This window comes from Typopeltis vanoorti, chromosome 14 (assembly GCF_054136105.1).
Source record: "Typopeltis vanoorti isolate ZY-2024b chromosome 14, IOZ_Tvanoo_1.0, whole genome shotgun sequence".
NCBI lineage: Eukaryota > Metazoa > Arthropoda > Arachnida > Uropygi > Thelyphonidae > Typopeltis > Typopeltis vanoorti.
In genome coordinates this window covers 32,678,926-32,701,716 of record NC_143562.1, presented here as the reverse complement: position 1 = coordinate 32,701,716, position 22,791 = coordinate 32,678,926, and the positions used below count along the sequence as shown (strand labels likewise).

Below are 22,791 nucleotides of genomic sequence, written 5' to 3'. Positions count from 1 at the left end.
TATGCATTATTTCAATAAATTATTCCATGGAATTATTCATTGGCGGTCCACAGAATTGACTAATGCGATTATTGGATAAAAATGTGTTTGCGATTACTCACAGGCTACTATAATTCCCATCTGTGCGATTAATTATATTAAAAATCTGGTTTAAATATCGGAGTAAGCAGCACTCTTTCTTGATTTCTTCTTCCTTTCTCTTGCAGTTCAAAAGAACTGAAATTTTACAAGATCTTATGTTTTCAATTTCTGTTTTCTTCCACAATCGCTTTTATGACGTGTCCTCACTCACTTTTGTTGCCATAGAAACAAGCATTGCGTTACATCCGTTTCAGTAATTCAGCTATGAAAAACTGTTTCGTTCTAAACAGGGTAACAATCATAAAAATCCCCCCCCCAAAAAAAAACGAATCCTGTGCTGATTTTATCCTTTTAACACAATTAATTGAAAAAAGCAAAAACGTTCCTGAATAGTATAAGATTAGTGCAATTTTAGGCGTACATCAATCTAAATTCATATATAACAAACGTCCCAGTTGAAGAATAACTTTGAGACTTTTGAGTTTCAAAACTTTATAGTATAATTTTCATCATATCGTAACATTCATTTGATTACTTGTTACAAAAAGAGTTAGGTACACTAGCAAGACTACATCCTTACCTAAACGCAAAAATTATATTTTCTTACTGTAGATGAACATTTCATAGCTGTGATTGTAGCAAAACAAAAGCTGCAAGTAGTTTAACAGGAATTATAAACAGAAAGTAAAAACAATTGAAAGGAACTGGGCTGTGAATGTAAAACAGCTCTACGGAAACACACACACACACACACACAAAGAGAGAGAGAGAGAGAGAGAGAGAGAGAGAGAGTACAGTGGAGACCTTAGCTAAGTTGGAGGAAATCAGATTTTCAACACAAGAAAATAATCGCAAAAAATTACCCATTTAACTTTATATAAGTGTAAAATGCTTTAAAATATCAGTATACACATGCCTGAATTCTTGAAATCATGAATTCTTTTGTATAATTATAGATATTTATTACTTTTTTAGTTACAAAAGAAGACAGCGTAATCGGAAAGTTAATGTTTTAGAGATTATAGTATCCTAAATACATTCCTTCACATCCCTTGTCTTTGATTTTAAAATAAATAAATAAATAATGAGTGTTGCGTTACTTCGGCACTAAATACTAACTACAACCCTACAAAGATTAATAAATAAAATAGAGTTTGTTTGGAACGTTTTTTCTTTTTTCTTTTTTGCATAATAACAGAATCTACTATTTTATTACAATACGAACTACTGGAGATACAACTGCGCCTTTACTGTATAAAAGCAATTTGTCTAAGAGGGTTCTAAAGCTGGAAGGAAGTGGTAACGAACATTGCTCTCCAAAAGCGGTTACACACATCTGATTATTAACACATATCATACAATAACGTCAAATCCAGGCCGACTAAAGTTTACAGTGTTTCTTCTACTTCAAACTTTTAACTACAACGCAGTCCCAGAGTTGGGAGCGAGTAAATATGTTGTGGACTAGATAAAGACGGCGATAAACCAGTAAAGCCTTCTAAACATTGCTTTATCTTCAAATAAGATTAAATTTAATGGAGTTTTGTGCAAATGTGACCTTTCATATTCGGGTAAGAAGTTCTGATATATTCATGATTGCAGCCACTGCTACAATTTGTGATGTAGATGGAAAGAGAACTCTGCAATAAAGTCTTCGCTGGAGAAAATCTTAAATATTCATTTGCACAGTTCTAGTATAAAATATTAAATACTAATATATATATTATTTAGATTAGGTGTAATATATGAAGATCTATCGAACTTTTAGCTAAATTGTATAAAAACTAAACTTTATTCGGTTGTTTATTATCAAATAGATACTTATCCATTTAAGTTAAAGTAAAAATAAGAATCACAAATACCATTTATGGTGATGATTGTGCGATGAACATGGGAAGTGAAGGAAGACATGTACTTGGTCCTAGGAATCTATTTTAGTACTACACCCTTTGCTAGTCGCTAGGAGCCCGGCTTGGAATCTATTCAGACAGCCGCTATTACTTCTGGCATGTTGTCGTAGTAATTATAGATAAATTATCTACTTCAATGGAGTAAGGAAAGAATTTTAAAATATATATATAGAAGTGCTAAGATTCAGTTAATACAATGCAAAAGATTCCATATTATAAACAATGACTTAACATATTGATAGGTAAAAAAATCGGCACACTTGTAAGCATGCGCGCACTTTACAATACATCTCGTACATAATATGCAAACATCTTAAAATATTGATAGTAAATTATTCATCCAAAGAAATACTTTATCGTACTCCAGCTTAGCCTACATATTTTGTTTAAGAATTACCGTATGCAAAATGATGTTGAAAACTAAATTATAAATAGATTTTCAATATCGCATCGCATGTGATAAGGCAGGTTTTTTTTGCGTAAGATATAGATTTCGTTTACACGTGCAGAGCCGATAGTGCTCTAGTGACTGTTCACGGTGTAACAGATTAACACAAGAAGAATATTTTTTTATCATATTCCGTATCAATGAATCACATTTGAACTCTGGACTTCAGGTTAAATGATGTGAACACAAGTTATTTTTAATTCGTGCTGTGTACGCATGCGCGCAAAATAATATTGAAAAAAAAAAAAGCAATTAGAAATGTTTTGAATACGGCACGCACACACACACAAACCTGTTAATTATAATGGTGGCACAGGATTAAGAATGTTTAAATTTATGTTTCCTTTGGTGTAAACTTATTTATTTGATTTTATTGAAAAATATTTAACGAATACTTAATTCTTGTCATTATTTGAGTTAGTTCGGTAGTAATTTTAATTTTTTTTTTTTTTAATCGGTACTTTAAGGTTGCACGGTTACGAAGACTTGAAGTTGTAGGTATTTCATTAAAGTCTGCGTGCGGCATATCAACAAATATCTTAAAAATATAAACATTTAATTTTTATGTTGCTTTAGGTTATTTTAAAACTGATGCAAATTTATCTGTTCTGCAGTTCTGCCCGCTGAATCTGTCCACTCATAGAATAAAGAGTGTTTGCGCTCATATTTACATTCAGATTCCCTCGTAAATTGTGAACAGATGTCGATAGAGTTTTTTTTTCTTCCTTACTTATAAGTTATAAGTAAAGAAAAAAATAACTCTATCGACATCTGATGAGACGTTTTTCTTATCCATGTCTTAACCATACAAATAGAGAGTGCGCCACACCTTTCTCCGTAAGCCAAAATATTATTGCCAAATCAACCGAATATCAAAACGAAACTTGAAATTACAAAGGCCCATGAATATTTTTATACAAAAAAAATTGATAAGGAAAAACTAATAACCGTTTGATCGACTTAATTGAAAAAGAAAGATGCGGAAAAGGTAAATATACTACACGAGATGAGAAGAAGAAAAAAAAAAAGAAAGAACGAAGTATAAGAAAATATTTATTAAAATGCTGGATCTAATGTCCACTTTACTTATATAGGAAAATATATCTAGTTTCAAAAGCATGTATCCCACATGCTTTTGAAAGTTGATATACTTTTTTTTCTTTTTCATTTTACAGTTTATTTCACTTTCTTTGGTTTCATAATAAAAACAGATTTGTTATGAAATCAATTTGATTTGAAGTAGTCATTGCAGTTTTGAAATAATATTTTGCATGTTTTACAACTTCATTGCCTCATATTACAGTAATATTTCCTCCCCTTCACGTATATTAGGCCTAGTGGCCGTTACGTTTGTATTTGAAACCGCTTCGAGATTAATCCTCTACCTCCGTACTACCGACTAACTCACTTAACGGGAATTAAACCCAGGTCTTTGTAATGTCTATTGGGGGGGGGGGGGGAGAATTCTGATTACAAGTAGATTTTTCGCTGAAATTTCGTATACTTTAATGATCAGCCGAAGTCATTTCGTTAACTATTCGTTAGTGAATTAGCTGTCATCTTTATTCAGTTTAATGCTGTCTCAGAGAGAGAGAGAGAGAGAGAGAGGGGTTATTGCGAAATATCAAACAGAAACAGCAACACTCCTCAGGAATACCAAAACTCACAAAAGAAGAAGCTGTAATTAGTAGCAATAATTAACACGCACACACACACACACACACACACACACACACACACACACACACACACACACACACACACACACACACACACACACTTTTGTAATTGATGTTTAATGGTAAAACAACTAGATATACGCGTGCACTCTACTTTTTTTAGGTAGGTAGCTGTCAAAATCTGTCGATGTGAAAAAAAAATTCTTACAGTTGGCAGACGATAGTTTATAATAAGAAGATTCCCGTTGACAATAATAATCGATAAAGTAATCGATTTGAATATTTTTTTTATATAATTAATGTGCTAATTTGTTTGAAATATTGAAACTCTTAAGAAACATACAACAATATATCTTTAAAGCAAGACAGCAGAGACTTTTCATTTGCAAATGCTGCGATTATAAGTGCGAAATTAATCATCGATTATTTTTAACTTTCACTGTTAATCTCTGAAATGGGCTTCTATTTTTTCTGCAAATTCTATTATAATAAACTTCATTAAACCGAACATGAATAATGCAAATCTGCTAAACATTTTGAAACTGGTTCTATAAAGAAATTATTAAGTCAACTTTTCATTCACATGAAAGCCATCTGAGAGTTTGTAATTTTCCAAAATGTACTTCAAAAAAGAAAAAAAAAAAAAAGAGCTTCCTGAAAACAGAGGCCTTGTACAGCAAAAAAAAGTAGAATTATATTGAATCCGGTTTCCTTTTTCCTTATTCTGCAGTTTGATAGTAATTTTTGGAGAAAATCATACAACTGTCAAATGTTTTTGTGTGATTCCTATTTGTGAGTGAATTTGTCAGTATTTTTATTCTTACCTGGTCGAGTTCCACATTTTCCTTCAGCTCCTTGTTTTGTTTTGCTTTTAATTTTCAAAATTTTCACCAATGTAAGCATTTTTACCGCTCTTTTAGATAAACTTCGCATTTCTAAATTCATCGAAAACAGCTCCTTGCTTTTTTTTTTTTTTTTTGTTTGTTTATTTGTTACTGGTATGGAAATCTTTGGAAATAGACTGATTTGATATAAAAATTTAGATGATGATGATGAATTTAGATGAATCCAATAGACACCTGATGTAAAAACATTTTGGAGATATTGTCGTTAATCTTCATTATATAATTTCTGATTATGTTGGAAAAGTTAAGACAAAACAGTGATCTATAATACATATCCATCTGAATTATGTGGATGCGCCTATTACTTTGAATCCTGATAAAAACAATGGTGTCTCATCAGAATTCAGATGCTGTAATTATCAAAAAGGGTCAAAGGGGGCGGGGTGTTAAAATATACGGAAATACTGAATATTAAATATCCATCTTTATTTCCTGGCAGTAAAAATAGAAACTTGAAACTTATTACAGTCAGCAGTGTTTCTTCCTTTAGGCCTATTTCTCATTCAATTTTTGATTTTTTTTTTCATTGAAATAACACTTAAAACGACGAGAAATGGTCTGTCCAAGGACCGAATAGCACATTATGATTTTATCATTTTCATTTGTATACCCCAATATTTCATATGCGGTTGCATATGACACACTGAAAAAGAACTTTTTCATTGCGTCCCTTTCTTTTTATTAAATAATTTTTACAATTGATTATTATAATAAGTATTTAATAAATATAAAATGTATCAAGAAAATAAATATTTGTTAGTCCTATTGACGGAGTAAATGGTGCTTCCGCTCTCCAAGCAACGGATTTTAAGTTAGCATCCCCTTGTGTACCGAATGCCTGTGAAGGTGAAAACGAAACTCGTCAGATGGACTACCGTGTTTATTGGCCTGGGGCTGCTTTAAAAGAGTCCATGTTTAATCTCTTTAAAACACGGTTTCGCGATTATTCAACCAGCCTACTCAGGTACAAACTGCATCATAGGTTTATAACTTTACCAGGGTGAGATACATATAAAATAGATACAGTATAATACTCGTTGCAAATTAAGTCTCTCTCTCTCTCTCTCTCTCTCTCTCTCTCTCTCTCTGTTTCTCGTGCATGTTTCTACAAAAAAAAAAAAAAAATTTTTTTAAATGCTTTCAAAGATTTAAATAGGAAAATAGCACTTTTAACAATATGCTATTTCAGGCAAGTATGGTTGCATGACCCATCGACTCATTTCATCTCCATTTATGTTATATAGGAAAGAAAGTTCTGCTTCTATTTGAGTAAGTGAAGAGTAATTGAAAATTATATGCCAGCAATATAAGTACTTTAGTTGCGACACCACACAGATATACGTTTATCCATGAAATATGTGGCATTTTTATTATTATATATATATTTTTTTCATACACAGCGATTCCATGACGTAAGCTCGTAATCCTTAATTAGGATGAAAAAGGAAAGTGAATGGATCCGCGTTTAAGTGCGTTTGTCAAGATAAGTGGTGAAGCATTTTACCTGACATTAGAGCAGTCCTCTAGTATTGGAGTTCTTGTTCTGATGTCATGGAAAACATATTACATAGTTACTAGTGGGGGCTACAGGATGGACTAAAAGGAAGGTACAGATTAACATTAGTTTTGAATAACTGAAAATAGATTTCTTAAAGGGCGGAGATAAAAAAAAAAGAATGAAAGGGGGGAAAAAGTTGGTCAGTAAAGTAACTTTGATGTCGGACCACATATGGTGTTAGTTGCTAGTTGCTGTTTGTGTTTTAACAGGTTTTGAGGAGAGAATTTTTTGTACTCAAGAAGATATAAATTCAACTTTTATAATAATCCCTCCCACAAAAGGTCAGAAACTTATAGCACTTGAGTATCGCGAACCGGAAATTTAAATAATCCAGGAACCCTAATTTCTTTTCATGTTAATCTCCAATAAGCGAGATGGGAATCCCACACCTTTGGAAAAGTACTATTTTAAAATTGTGTCGAATACATATAGGCCGCTTGTGTTGTGAAAGAAAACGGATTGTGTTTAGTAAAAGAAAGATGGGGAGGTCATCTATTAGTCTAATTGCTCATTCTGGAATAGACACTCGGGACGTAATTTAAGTTCACCGCAGGTGCGCAGAAGGGTAAGAACTTTAGCATTGGGGCAGTTGCCAAGGGCGCTGCTGCCAGAAGGGCGTTAGTGACAGGATATTTTACCAATTATCGAAATTGTCACACTATAAAAGCCGCTTAGCTAAGAATTTGCCAAGGGCGTTAATAACCTAGCTACACCGCTGTAAGTGAGTAATTGTTTAAAAAAAAAAGGACAAAAGTAATATGGAACGGAAGATAAAGCAAGTTTTTTTGGAGGCCAAGGCAGTAACAGATGGCATTTGTTCATACCAGAAATGTTGCAGGTGATGTTGATCTAAGAAGTCATATTTGCTCTTACCTGATGATCTTGATATTTTCATAGGTGAAAAAAAAAAAAAAACATAGTAAGAAATATAGATGAAGGGGGATATTAAGAGAGAAATGCAACTATTTTAGGTGTATTGAAATCAACTTAACGATCGATCATGATACGAAGTATTGTACGAAGATTAGTAATGTAGCATCTATAATTTGAATAATTACACAAAAGTTGTATAAAGAGTTTACTTGTATAAAATTAATGAAAATTGTAATTTCATATTTATATATAAATGTAGATATGTATATGATCTATACAGTGGCGCACTCAAAGAAAAAGGAAAAAAAAACACTAAAAAAGTTTCCAAAATTCTTTTCCTAATTTAAATTCTTTTTTTTTTTTATTTATGTTGTGTCGTGTCTTCTATTTCTATACTACTTATGAATTAGCGATCATTGCAGATGCTCAGTCATAGGTCGTATCCGATGCGTAGTGTGTATTCTCAAATCGTCTACTCAACTCACCTCCCCCCCCCCACACACACACACAAGATTAAATCCTGAGTGCGCTACTGGATCTATATATTTTTTTTATGGTCACATAAATCTGTATATAATTTATATTGTTTAAATAGCTTTTTTTAATAGACTGTTTAAGCATGGCAACCAAGTCGCTGTCATGTTTGCCGCTTGCCACATATTTTTAAATAGTGTAAAATTTTAAATTAATATAATAATTTTATATTTACTTTTATTGAATATTTTAAATAGTTTTAAATTTATATAATCAGTAATAAATGCTATAATAATAAACTATATTGAACATCGTGTGTAAAAATGTATAATTAACTGTTCGCCTCATAAATAAGAATGAGGCGAACAGTGAAAGAGTAGTCATGGCACCAAAAACTGTTTCCTGGTTTTACTTTATTCTCATTTACAAATATATTAGTTATGCGTTTTTAGACACGATATTCAATATTTCCCCCCACAAAGTAGTTTACGAAATATCCTGGTATTTCGTAAGCTTCTTTGTCGGGAATACTCATGAAAGAATACGTCATCTGCTATTTTGTTACTACAGTTTTATAACAGGTGCAGCATAAACATTGAGCGATACTTCAGGAAGTATTTTTAAATGCACAAGGGAAAAATTGCTAAAACGACTTTGAACATGGTAGGAGTGTGGGTGACAAACAGGCGCTTATGTTATGCGAGCAGCAACCTATGATTACTTGTTCATGAACAAAGGTGTCAGGAGTTAATGGTGTCAAGGAATGGTCTGTAGATTAACGAAAAATGGAGGGGAGTAAGCGAAACACATCTGGAAATACATTAGTTGATGTCGGATACTAAAGGAGGACAAATAAAATTGTACATTCAGATTAATATGCCGCAGTGACCCAAATAACGCATCTGTATACATACAACCACTACAAGCCAGCAACACATTTTGGCTATTACAACCGATGACCTAATTGTGCGCAGTGCTCCGCGAAGTGCGTGTACTTTGAGCAAGGAAATAAAAACTGGTCACTTGAAGATTTGGAAACAGGTCAACTGGTCCGATGAATCTAGATTCTACTTGTACTTTGTTCAAAGAAGGATCGGTATTTGGAGAAACTAGCTGGTATCAATGAATCCATCCTGTTCAGTGAGACCATCGAAAGCTAGAAGAGAAACTTTAATAAGACTTGTGTATGCTTTTCTCGAACAAGCATGACCTTATGATATCAGCTAACTCCAGCGACAGACATTCAATTTAGTTTGGTGTGATCAAATGACATCCCTTCGTGTCGAACTATTTGCTAGTCTTGTGATAGCTACTCATGGCAAGATGACGTAATGTACCATTGTCCACGCATCGTGTAAAAGTGGCTCCAGAAATATTAGAGTTATTTTGCTCTATTTCACTAACTTGCCCAGTTTCTGCCTAAACCTAAACCTCATTCGTAAGATTATGTACGACGAACATTCTGATGCATTGCTCTTCCTTCCATCATACCACAAATGTGCGATACCATTTTGTTTCATGGGATGGTATTCCTGGATAACTCCATCATCTTGTGAAAGCAATGCTAACATTCACTGAGCGTATGACCTTATCTGGAGAAACTGTCCCTCCTTTTTAATAATGGGATGCGCATTATTAGACGACAATTTCTAACCAACGGTATGCCATTTGATCACACCATTGGTTAGAAAGATGTGGATTCGAATCCCGAATACGCGATAAAAGTTGACATCGAGGTTTTAGTTGTCTCTTTCGTAATTCAACCAATCCTAATCCCTCTTAATAATGTTATAAATAAAGAAATGAATAAACTTTTTATCTCCTTAATAACGAAAATAATCACTTTTCTTTTATTAGAGATCGTGCGATGTATTTTGCTGTTCTGTATAGAAACAAATGTGAAATACAGTATTCTGGGTCCATGAAAGTTTTATAATTCCAGCAATTTCCAGCCCTTCTTAATAATATTCTTCTTCTTTTTTTCCCTTCTCATCCGTCAGATGACGGGTTGAATCCCCTATGATATCTTTACCATCTAACTCTATTTCTGTTCTCTCTCTCTCTCTCTCTCTCTCTCTCTCTGAAGCTCAATAATTGTTACCTTTCCTTCAAAGACTGTAGCCAAGTTCTTTTTTGTTTGACTGTTGATCATCTTCCACCAATGATTCCATTCAAGACTATATTTGGTAATCTCTTAGAGCAGCGTTCTTCAACCTTTTTACACCTGCGGACCGGGGAAAATAGGAGAAATATTTCGCGGACCGGCTGACGGCTAAGACAAAAACATAAACCAATGTAGATAGTATTTTATTTATTAAATCCAATGTTATGAAATTACAATTTTTAGCTAGTGCGACATCTGCTGCTGCTTAGAGGTTAAAAAATTTGATATACGTGGCTGCAACGTTGTTTCTGAGAGACGAAGAAATTTTTGGAAATTTTTGGCGGACGCTAGGAAATTTTCGCGGACCACAGGTTGAAGAACAAAGTCTTAAAGGACATTCCCTGGAAGTGTCGAAACTATCTTAATTGCTATTTAAGAATTATAACTATGATATCTTCTCTATAGTTTAATTCGTGTTTGACTTGTTCATTTGTTTTGTATTCTGACCAGTGAGTCTCATTTATTTTTCGGAAGCATTTCATTTTGAATGCTCTGATTTTCTGTATTTCTTTCTGACTGAGTCTCCATGTCTCAGCTCCATACGTTGCTGTTGGTCTAAATTGGCTTTACGAAGTTTTAGTTTGAGTCTTTTTGAAATACTTTTTTTATTCATATTTTGTTTAATTTATAATAACACTTAATAATATTATTAATCAATAAATAAATGATACTTCCTCAAAATCACCAAAAGCAAAATCGTTTATATTTACTAAACCAAAAGTTGGATTTTCCATAGGTGCATACCAACTTGAAAGTCAGCCTACTTCGAACACGAGCCAGTTTCAAAAGAAATTAAGTTAACTCCTAAGAAAGAATTTTTCTTGGAAGTTTTGTGTGCATGTGTGTGGAGGGGGTGTATGTATTGGGATACTTATTTGTATCTATTGTTTTTAGAAGTGTATATTTAAAATTTGAAACTTTCTATTAGCCATTAGCTTTAATCAGAATTTCAAATAATTTTCTTTTGTTATTCAAAAGAAACAGCAGGTAAGTTGTATTTCATATTACCATTTATACTGCAATAATTTAAATGGCATTTATTATTATGATTATTACATGGAGTCCTAGGACATCACAAAGCCCTCTACATAATACTGAACAATTCACCCAACTCTTAACCTTCAAAAATATTTTTGTGTTTATCGCGCTTGTTGTTCTGTTAGTCTTCGCGTTTTGTAGAAAGAAAATGCAAGTTTCCTCTTAGGATGTGTGCTATATACATCACGCATAAAGGAAGAATTAACCAATAAATCAAGAACTACCCCACTATCACTTAAACTACGTCTTAGAACTTCGACATATATTTCGAGAATTGCCACAAAGCAATTAAAACGTAAGGGGGAAAATGAAGTAAATTTGTTTATTATCGAGCTGAAACTGAATGAATTCATCTCTCAATTTCGTGTGTGAGTTGCACATAGAAAAATAAATGAACATATCAAATCATAACGTGTTTACAATGAAGACAAAGAGGTAAGCACATTTTACTCGAAAAACAATAAGTGTTTCAGATAACTGCACGCATGGGTGATTCACATATAACCTTGAAACTGAAAGCTCGTTAAAAAAAATGACAAACTTTTTATGAACTGCCGTTCACTTATTCTTAGAAAATCAGTTAATAACCTGAATAAAAAATGAGTGCGTGCTGTACATCAGATGTCGTTGTAAATTGTCCTAACGCGTCTGGCAATTTAAATTACAGTTTTTTACAAGTGCGTGAGTAAATGGAAACAAACATGCAGGCATCATTCTAAACGGTGATTAATTTGTTAAATTACTGTCGTATTTGGACTATGATCCTCTTAATAATGTTATGAATAAATAAATAAATAAACGTTTTATCCCTTTAATAATGAAAACAATCGCTTTTTTATTAGAGATTGTATGATGTATTTTGATGATAGCAAATGAGTTGTGTTCATGTAGGTCTGTGGAAGTAGGGGGTAAACTTGAGAGTTAGTAAAGAGAGAGAGAGAGATTTAGTTTAGCTAGTAAAAAAATGCGTTATAATAATGGGGGATTTCCATTTTCGAAATATAAATTGGAAAGAAGAACTAGCTTATGGGAGAGAAGAAAGAGAATTTCTTGAGTTCTTAAGGGATCACATACAGTTGGTGATGGAAGGAACTCGTGTGCAAAATGTAGCAGAGTTAGTGATAACGTCGATAACGTAATTGTCAACATTGCCACCAGTTGGTGACAGTGATCATGTAGTCCTGACCTGGGAGGTGCGAAAGCATGCAGAGGCATCCAGAGCAAAAGGATACATGTGGAACTTATAAGGCAGGAGATTATGGAAAACAGCTTGACGAAGTTCTGTGGAAAAAGAACTTGAAGGAAAAGAGATTAATATGGCGTGGATCATTGTAAAGAAGTATTTGATGATGGCAGTAACAGACCGCGTGCTTAAATTAAAACGGGTTAAGAAAATAGGTGTTAAATGGATGAATTGGGAATTGCAGAAGAAGAGAAGATTATGGAGAAAATATAAACTTCGAAGTTGTGAACAGTTGCATGAAATATATAAAGTGCAGACAAGAAGAGTGACAAGTATAACAGGAAAGGCAAAAGTAGAATATGAGAGGAGACTAGCGAAACAGGCTAAGAAAATCTCAGGGAGTTTTTCTGTTACGCAGCTAGCAAGAGAAAGAATAATTATGGAAAGATAACTCTGCTGGATAGAGATGATGCAAAAGATAGATAGAGGTGACCAAGGAAGAAGGTATTGTGGAGTTGTTCAGTGATCATTTTGATAACATTTTTCATATGGTAATGATACTATTCTAAGGAAATAGGAAGTTGAGGAATCAATACTTCAACCTAGTTGCTCGAAGGTTAATGAGGTAAAAAAAAGTCTATTATGATTTTAAGTTATCTTGACGTGAATAAGGCTATTGGACTGGATGGAATTTCACCACATGTTATGAAAGATTGTGCTAAGGAACTGAACACCTCCCTTGACTTGGTTGTTTAATAAGAGTTTAGTGTCCTCAACAATCCTAATGAGGAAAGAGAGCAAGATTGTTCCATTGCATAAACGTAGGAGCAAAACAGATTTTTCAAAATTATAGACCAGTTTGTATTTCTGGAGGATTGAGTGGATTCTGTATAGAGGTCAACATGAGTTTGTTAAAGGGAGATATTGTTTTGCAAATTTACTTACATTTTATAATACGGTAACTACAGTTCTGGATAGGGGTGATTAATATACAGTGATACTCCTGGAGTTTACAAAGGCATTTGACAGGCTACCACATAATAAACTGGTTTATAAGTTACGGCCAATGGAATTAGAAAATCAGTTAGTTGATCGTATAGCACACTGGCTTTCTAATCAATATCAAACGGTGGTGCATAGAGGCGCCAGTGGAATACCATAGGGTTTTGTTCTAGAACCACTGATGTTTAATTTGTTTGTTTAACTGATATTCAGCTTTTTGCAGATGATGCTAAGCTGGGAAAAGTTATTAGGAATGATGCAGATGTACTGGCTCTTCAGAGCCATTTGAATAAAGTAGCATATGGGCTAACAAGTAAGGATGTCAATGTAACACCAGTAAATGTAAGGTTTTGCATTTTGGATTCCGCGTATTGACTAGAGTCTATAAATTACGGACTAGTCAATAGGTGGAAGAGGGGCGATATGATAAAGACATATAAATTGTTAAGGGGTTCTTATCAAATAGATACCCAGGATATTTTTCAAAGGGTTGAAGGAGAGAAGAGGTTAGAGACAAGAGGTCATTCTTGGAAGCTGTATAAAGGAGTGGTGCGTAAGAAAGTGCGGCATGATTGTTTTGCATGGAGAGTGGTTGGTGAATGGAATTTATTGCCAAATGGGATGGTGAGTGCGCAAACAGTGAAACAATTTAAGATGAGGTATGATAAACATTATCTCTGTTAGAATGCATCTTACTATCACCTCCTTGTTGAGTCTTGACTTCAGGAGGTGTTTGTTCGTATCATATTCTTTTTTAATAATAATGTTTTTTTATTATTATTATTATTACATGTGATACATACATTACAGACATTTGATTGCATATGATACATACTTGATTACATATTTTCTTTTAAAAAAATCAATCTTTTTTTATTATTAAAATTATGATTACATATTTACAACAGGTTTAATTCTGTTTTTTTTTTGTAACAATGAAGTTCGTACAGATTTTTTCTTGTATAATGCATTAATAATAATAATAATACACCATTTATTCATTTACAATGAGTTATATATATTTACAATTTTGATTTTTTTAGTATATTTAAGCGCTGTAAGTACAGCACTTAAATGTGATATATGGGTTTGGATTTTTTTCCCTTTTTTATTGATTGAATGAGATGTAATTTCTCAGCTTTCATCCTCGAAGCTTATTTGTTAAGCTTATCTGAGGATGACACCAGTTAGTTATTATTTATTGGTTTGTTTGCTGTGTTGGAAAGTAGAAAGTAGAAAGAAAGAACGCACGCGCACGCGCACACACACACACACACACACACACACACACACACACACACACACACACACACACACACACACACACACACACACACACACACACACACACACACACACACACACACACACACACACACACACACACACACACACACACACACACACACACACACACACACACACACACACACACACACACACACACACACACACACAATAACTTGGAATGTCTTGATGCATCACTGAACTGGAAGCCTGAAAGAATATATTGTGTTTCATTTTGAAAAAGTGCACCATCTGGATTGTGATATTGTAGTGCTGGACGTGTCATTGACTGATGAGAGTCTAGTGATAGAAGAATTTGAGGTGCTTAGTATGTTACAGAACCTTAATGCTAACACTGCCATTGGGTTAGATGGCATATCGGCCCATGTTTAAAGGGAATGAGCAAGAGAATTAGCATCTCCTCTAACTTGGCTGTTTAATTTATGGCTCAGTTCTGGTAAAGTCCCAATAGAGTGGAAAGAGGGGAAAATTATTCCACTACATAAGGGGGGGGGTCTCCATGACTGAGGTAGCAAATTATAGACTAATCAGTATATCGGGAGTGCTGGTTAAGGTTCTGCAGAAGTTGATAAAAATTAGAATTCAGAACTGGGTGGACAGCAATATAATACTTTATAAGGGGCAACATGGTTTTGTGAAGGGTAGATCTTGCCTTAGTAATTTGTTCACTTTCTATAATGAAGTAAAAATGGAGTTACATAAAGGAAATCCTTTTTCAGTGACTATGCAAAGGCATTTGACAGGATTCCGGATGGAAATTTTTTGCATAAATTGGAGCAAATGGGTATGGATCCGAGGCTAGTGATTTGGATTAGAGGGTGGCTTGTGGATAGATATCAAAGAGTGGTTTATGGTGGAGCAGAGTCCAGTAGAAGGCAGGTGACTAGTGGTGTACCTCAGGGCTCAGTGCTTAGTCATCTATTATTTAATTTGTACATCAATGATATTGGGAATACTTTGAAAGGAGATATCTACTTGTTTGCTGATGATGCAAAACTGGGAAGAGCGACAGTTAATTCAGATGATGTGGATATCTTGCAGAATAACTTAAATAGGCTGATGGTTTGGGCTAAACTAAATGGCTGCCAGTTTAATGTGGCCAAGTATAAGGTGATGCACTTCGGAAGGATGAGATCACATGTTGTTTACTATATTAATGGAACTGAACTGCAAGAAGTTGATGAGGCTAGGAACTTGGGAGTTATTGTGGACAGAGAACTTAAGTTTCTAGGGCATATTTCAAAGGTTGCCAAAACTTCATCAGATTACATGGTTATTGAAGAACATACTGACAAGCAGGGATAAGGCAGTGATTGTCCCACTTTATAAGGCATCAATAAGACCGCATTTGGACTATTGTGCACAGATCTGGTCACCTGGATTTCTTGGTGATGTGAAAATGGTGGAGAGGATTCATTGGCGGTTATAAAAATTGTTGCAGGTCTGTGGGCTTCAAAAACTAGTTGATAGATGTAGGAGAGGAGATATGATACAGGCATATAAATTATTAAAAGGGTTTTATAGGATGGATACTGATAACCTTTTTAAGACCAGTGCAGGAAGGCAGAGAATGAGGGGTCATCCCTGGAGATTGTGTAAGAGTGTGGTTAAAAAAAGTGTTAGGACTAGATTTTTTGCTTGGAGGGTTGTAAATGGGTGGAATGCGTTGCCAGAGGTGGGTGTGAATGCTTCATCTGTGAATGAGTTTAAGGGGAAGTATGATAGGTGTTGTGTGAATGACGGTTAGTATGTCAATGTTGGGTCTCCCGCGATGAGTGTGTTGACTCCATGGAGGCACCTTATATAATGATAATAATAATAATAATAATAATAATAATTAAGTTTGTATGGTATTTTGGGTGCATGTTTCTTGTTCATAGAATGTCCTTAGAGCTCTTTTCAGGCTATTGTAGTTTGTAAGGTTTCTGTATTCAAAAGGTAATTTGTTTATCATGTCTGTGATGCAGACGTTTCGTGTGGAATTAATAATAATAATAATAATTTAATTATTATTATTATTAAGGTATCGCTGTAAATTGTCCTAACACGTCTGGACAATAATTGTGCAAAGAGAAATAAAAATAAAATGAAATAAAATAAATTCAATGGCAACTTATATTTAACTCTCACATATTCCCATAAAGAATCAGTTAAAGGCCTTAATGGGAAAAGCTTGATTTATTTTAATTTTTAATCATTCCAGTTACGGGGTGATTAAATAGTTCAATATGTGGCGTATTATAATCAAAGAGGCTGATCTGGAATTATTTATTTGGAAAACGAAAGAAATAATTTCAGATTTTCTGGTTTTGATTCGTTCGGTAACACAGTGTACAAACGTGGGTTCTTAAAAATGAATTTATTCTTAATTCTCTTGGAAATTTTTTAAGATTGATGTGCTGATGTGTTTATTTTTGTAAATGGAACATTTTTAACTGTAACTAGAATCTCTTTATATTGCTTCAAAGGCATAAAACATAAAGCTGAGCAATAGATCATTGTGTAGTATGACCCCCGTATTTCAGTCAAAAGAACAACGCGATGAGCGTCTTTTGCTTGAAAAGGAATCTTTATAATGGCTTTTTCAATTGAAAGTGACTTGGCTGGTTAATTAGCGAACACACGCAGTTAGCAGACAAAAATGCATAAAAGGCAGAATAAAGTCAAGTAAGCTACGTAGTATCCAATGGCCTCCCGTGATGACTGTGACCTCTATGATGTAATAAAAATCATCACTTTAAGGAAATTATAGCATATTAAAATATTGGTCATTAAACTCAGTTTATAATTTTTTAAAGTCTGTAATATCTGGGTTTTTAGTATTTGTAAACGCTGAGAAAAATAACCGGATGTTGGGTGAATTCTGAGAGATCATAATATCTAATATCCAGATTAGCCTATCAAATGTGTTATTAAGCCATAATGTTCATTGACATCTTCCAAATATACTATACGCATGTAAGTGTAAACCACGATGACGATAACATCCCTAATGAAATGTTTCAGCCTGGATTATTACGTTGTTGTTGTTGTTATCTTGTCCTTTGAAGAATCTTAGATGTTTCCATGTGCTCCTTGAACTGCTTTAGCTATGTCGATGATTTTGTTTGTATAGAGCTGTTGTTCAGGATTAGGATCTATTTCTTGCAAGGTTGCTGTAATTTCTGGATAGCTAAAGATGTGAGTGGGTGTCAATTCAGTATTGGGGCAGTTGTTGCAGTTTCTATATGTTCTCGTATCACCTGTATTAATCTTCATTCCTCTATAATGTCTGTTCGTAGTCTTGCTATCGTGGTGGAGGTCTTTCTGTCGGCATTGATTTCGGGAATTTGATGTTGTATCATTGATTTCAGTGGAATTAATTTAGCTTTTGCTAGTGCGTTAGCATCATCAAGAGTTATCATGTGAGTTTCTTGGTTGAGTTCTCTGGCCTCTTTTGCTAATTTATCATAACATAACTGTCGGACAATGACTGTACGGTACTCATTATTTGTGCTAACGTTTGTTTGCCAAAAGATCTATGGTAAGATTTGATTTCCATCGTAATATAACCACCTTGCTAAATATAGCATAAAGTTCTACTTTTGTTGTATAGACAAGGTTCACATTTTATCTAGCTATTGTCCCGCTGTTGTGCTGATTTACGTATGAGTTTTCAGCCTGTCGTGAGTGAAGTTTGCATTAAAAAATAATAAACTAGATATTCTAGTGTAACATTGATTTACTCTCTCTCTCTCTCTCTCTCTCTCTCTCTCTCTCTCTCTCTCTCTCTCTCTTCATTACATTCCAAAGCGTAATTCCAAAGCATGGAGCAATATTAAATATAATATTTACCAAAATTTCATTGCAAGTTGGAGTAGAGATCATACTACCTATCCAAATCCTCTAGTAAATGCCAAAGCATTTGTTTCCTCAGTTCCTCTGGACTTAAGTTTTAAAGAGGAATTTTTAAAAGTTTTGTCTATAAAAACGTTTATAACTTTTATCTGTTGATTGCTGATATGAATATTTTGTGTACATGTTTTGAAAATTGCTTTACATTCATGGTAACTCTTTTTTCCCTTGCTTTTCATCCTTTCTTTTTTACTTTCTGCATTCAATTCATGGGTTATTTGGGTTTCCTATAAGAATCACTATGTAGAAAACCACATCTGTCTTAAAAGAAAAACGAAACATTTTTCATTATTTAGAGAGATAACGATTGTAAATTTTTTTTCACTCATTCTTTCCTAAGAAGTGTTAACTGTGAAAGCAGTCAAACTACGACTAGTTTTTGTTTTCTCAATTTTAGTTTCGCCTTCATGCATAGGCCCAGATGTATAAGTCAGCGTCCATTTCTTAATTTTATTGAAGATAGCCGAATTAAAGAATATTCAAGTCATCTTTTAGAACAGGAATAATTTCAAAAAGCATAGAAAGGGAAAAGGTTTTGAATGAAAACAGAAAATAGTCCATGCAAAACGTACTAATCAGTATAAAATTCAGTATATAATATTCACTTATGTGATATTAGTTATAATTTTATTGATGACTAAAACAGCATCCAGAAAAACATCAAAACAAGGACAGGGGGGATAAATGAATGAAAGGCGCTGATCCAACCACATGTGGAATTTTAGTTCTCTGCAGTGTAAAGTGTTAATATGGTACATAAAAAGCAGGTAAGATGCGAAAACATCTTTACTGCTTTTTATGCATAAAAGTTTTGAATTTCGTTTTGAAAAATCTGTTCCTGATATAATGCAGGTGGCAGAAAGAGATTGGGGCAGCTATCCAGTTCTACTAAATTATGCGGATATATAAATTATGATGACTCAATCAGGTATCAGGTACCGTTTCTTTACTATTAATTGTGTTTTGTTTATTATGTTATCCAGTGGGTTCAGTAGGTAACTGTTACTCACAGAGGAAATGACTTCAATCGCCCTACTGATCTGGGTGCATAATGTCGTTTCACTCTGTCTCCCTCCTTTTAGGGGTAGGGGATCTTCTTAATTATTGACTTTTCTGACGAGAATGGATATTAATCAAAACTACAGCTGGCATCCACCTCATACCGAGGATTTTGCACAGCTCTGTAAAATATATAAATAGCTTAACCCTCCACATTTCTCTTCTTGCTGACGTAAGTGTCAGCACTTTGCTGGAGGTTCTTAGTGCGTTATTAGCGGAACTCAGACAAGACGACGTTCACAGAAAAATAACACAAGGGATCCTTGTTAGTTTTTAGTTAGTGAACTGAAGGCGAATGGTCGGTTCATTAAAAAAAATTAAAACTACTTGCCAGAGCGGAAGAGTTAGCTGTACTTCTTATGGTTATGCATCGCAAGGAACCACTGTATGAGGGGGATGGCAACTAGTAATACCTTCTGCAACTGGAAAAGACAAGATGAGACGAGATTGGAGGACGAAAGGGTTGGGAGGAGTCTAAATTTTTCTTTGGGTGCGTATAGCACAGAAAGTACAATCACCTGCCATGTTAGTCCTCCCCAATAGTTTAAATTTGCGCCAACGAATGGTACTCCAGTAGGAATGTGCGTTCAGGACCCAGACAGTGTATTTTAGTACGGAATGTTTAAATTTTACAAAAATAAAAACACCAGTTGTCTCTTACGTAGGGCACCAAACTTTGTTCGTATTTTATATTTCGCAATGCAATAGATCCATCCGAAGGAAAAGCATCCTATTAGAACAAAAATAATTCCCCTAATCTGTTTCTAAGAAAACCTTGTAGAATAGTTATACCCTTTTCTCTATTACAAATATTTTGAACACCTTCTTCAACACTTTGAAGAAGGTGTTCAAATATTCAAGGTGAAAAATGTGCAGAACGCTATGGATATTCTAACCGTACTCTCAGTAGAAAACTTACAAATCATAACAAAAAATGTTTTAATGCTAAATGCGGTCAATAAAATATATAGTGTATGTTGTCATGAAAATTAAAGCGTAGCACTTATCGAAGAATCTTAATATTACCAAAGAATATAAATAATTAACCACCACCAAAATGCATGCAGCTGTCGATCGAGGGTCTAAATATGGCGACTTCACTTAATTACGTCATTTTATAAACATTCTGCAATTTAGCATGATATTTGTATTAAATTGGAGAGGAAAACATGTTAGGAGGATACGTTAAAAATGAAATGACTTTTTGTACGCGATCAAGAATGATTATGGTTTATAAACAATTTCGGAAATCTTATTTACTCGAAGAATATTTTCTTTTGATAATATTCAAGCTGAACTGCAGATTCGAAATATGACACCTCTATTTTCTATATGTTTTGAATGAATAAAACAGCTGATCTTTGATAATTATTTTTATAAAGTCAGCTTTTACTGCGTTTAAATGAGATTGGTGTTAATATTGAAATCAAGTTTCTCATTAGCAGTACCATTTGATTGACATAAATGAAACGATTCACTAACTTTTCGAGAAATGGAAAAGCTAGTAAACTAATTACATTTATATTTATCATCGCATCGCATTGCACGGTCTTGATAAGAATACAGCTGGAATACTCTGTTCAAATATGGTCACAGGGATTCCACTGAGATGAGGAAACAATTGAAAAGATTCAATACTAACCAAGATCATATCTAGCCGGTGGAAATTTGCATATGAGGATAAACTGAAAGACTGTGGTCTTCAAAGTTGGCGAAACAGAAGACGAGTAGTTATGATAGAGACATACAAGCAGATGCGGGGATTTTTATAGCACAGATAGAGCGGAAATTTTGCAGTTTCCTGGAAACTAAGTAAGAGGGCGGTCAGGAAGCAAGTTAGGTCCAAGTTCTTTACACGGTGTATTGTGAGTGAATGGAATAAGTTGCCAGTGGACAATGTGAGTGTGTTTTCAGTGAATGTTTTCAAGAAGTAAGACAAGTATCTAGGCTTTGCTTGAACTACAAGAGCCTTCCCTGGATGATTCCCTGGAGGTGTCAATCATCATAATCATCATCATCATCATCATGCTTATCAAGGATTTAGGCCTAGAGTGGCTTGATCCGGCCTTAGAAGTCATCATTGAAATGTTAAGAGGACGTCCTGGTTTTGTTTTTCCTAATGGTTTGTACTTCAAGGCTTGTTTTGGTAATCTTTCTGATTTCATTCTTTCAACGTGTTCCATCCATTTATGTTTATATTTTTTTAATTTTTTTTCTATTATTGATTCCTAGTTTAGTTCTTTCATAATTTCTTTTGTAATCGAATAGAGTATACTTTGCAGTTTTTCTCATAAACTTCATTTCAGCTGTTATTAATCTTTGTTTGTCTTTTTGTTTTATTGTCCAGATTTCATAGGCCTGTGTAGCTCAGTGGAAGTGGCGCTTGCGTCCTCTGCGCTTGGCCGCTTGAAGTTAGACCTAGGTTCTAGTCTAGTTGCTGACTGGAAGAACTTTTTCTAAGCCTATCTTCGACCGGTTCCCGAGTTAGTCGATCTCTGGCACAGCAAGCTGGTTTTTCCTCCCGGAAACTCGGGTTTTTCGTCCCGTAAACTCAAGAAAATCGACCGTAGTACCCACATTATTTCAGACAGTGACATATCTTGTTAGGGTTAGGTACCAAGAGATGGCAGCACTTGTTTGCCAGCCTCTTCATCGGTGGCTGCTATAATTAGTGATAGACAGCTATCTCTGATTGGCTACCGGTGGAGATTGAACTGCCCACTCAGTCTCCAAAAGCTAGATAGGGTATAAAGGCCTCGCCTACTCCCTATTAGGGAATAAAAAGGTGTTAGTTGATTTTTTTTGTCCAGATTTCACTTCCATACAATAGTACTGGTAGGGCTAACGTATTGTATACTTTTAGACTGGTTTGTTTTTGTACTAGTAATGTGTTGTACTAGTAAATTTTTGTACTACTACTAAGAATACTACTACTACTAATAATAATAATACAGATAAAAAGGAATCCAATTTGCAGATAGAAGTATAGAATTAAAATCTTGTCCTGGGAAAAATCTTACAAATACCCAGGAATTCTTGAAGCAGATAGCATTTTATATTCAAAAATCAAAAAGAAAACAGGCTCTGGATATCTGAAAATAGAAAAGTTTTAGTGAACTCACTGGAGGCAAATACTATAACAGCCATTAATACAGGTCGTTCTTGTAATCAGATACACGTTTGGAAGCATGTGATTGTAAAACACGAACATTAAT

The 22,791-nt window shown here is 34.2% G+C and overlaps 1 long non-coding RNA gene across 3 annotated transcripts in view; it reads left to right on the top strand.

Annotated features, from left to right (window-relative positions):
* LOC150099349 (uncharacterized) overlaps positions 1–22,791 on the top strand; it is a 163,269-nt gene that overhangs the window by 34,676 nt on the left and 105,802 nt on the right. The gene's annotated exons all lie outside the window — the stretch shown is intronic.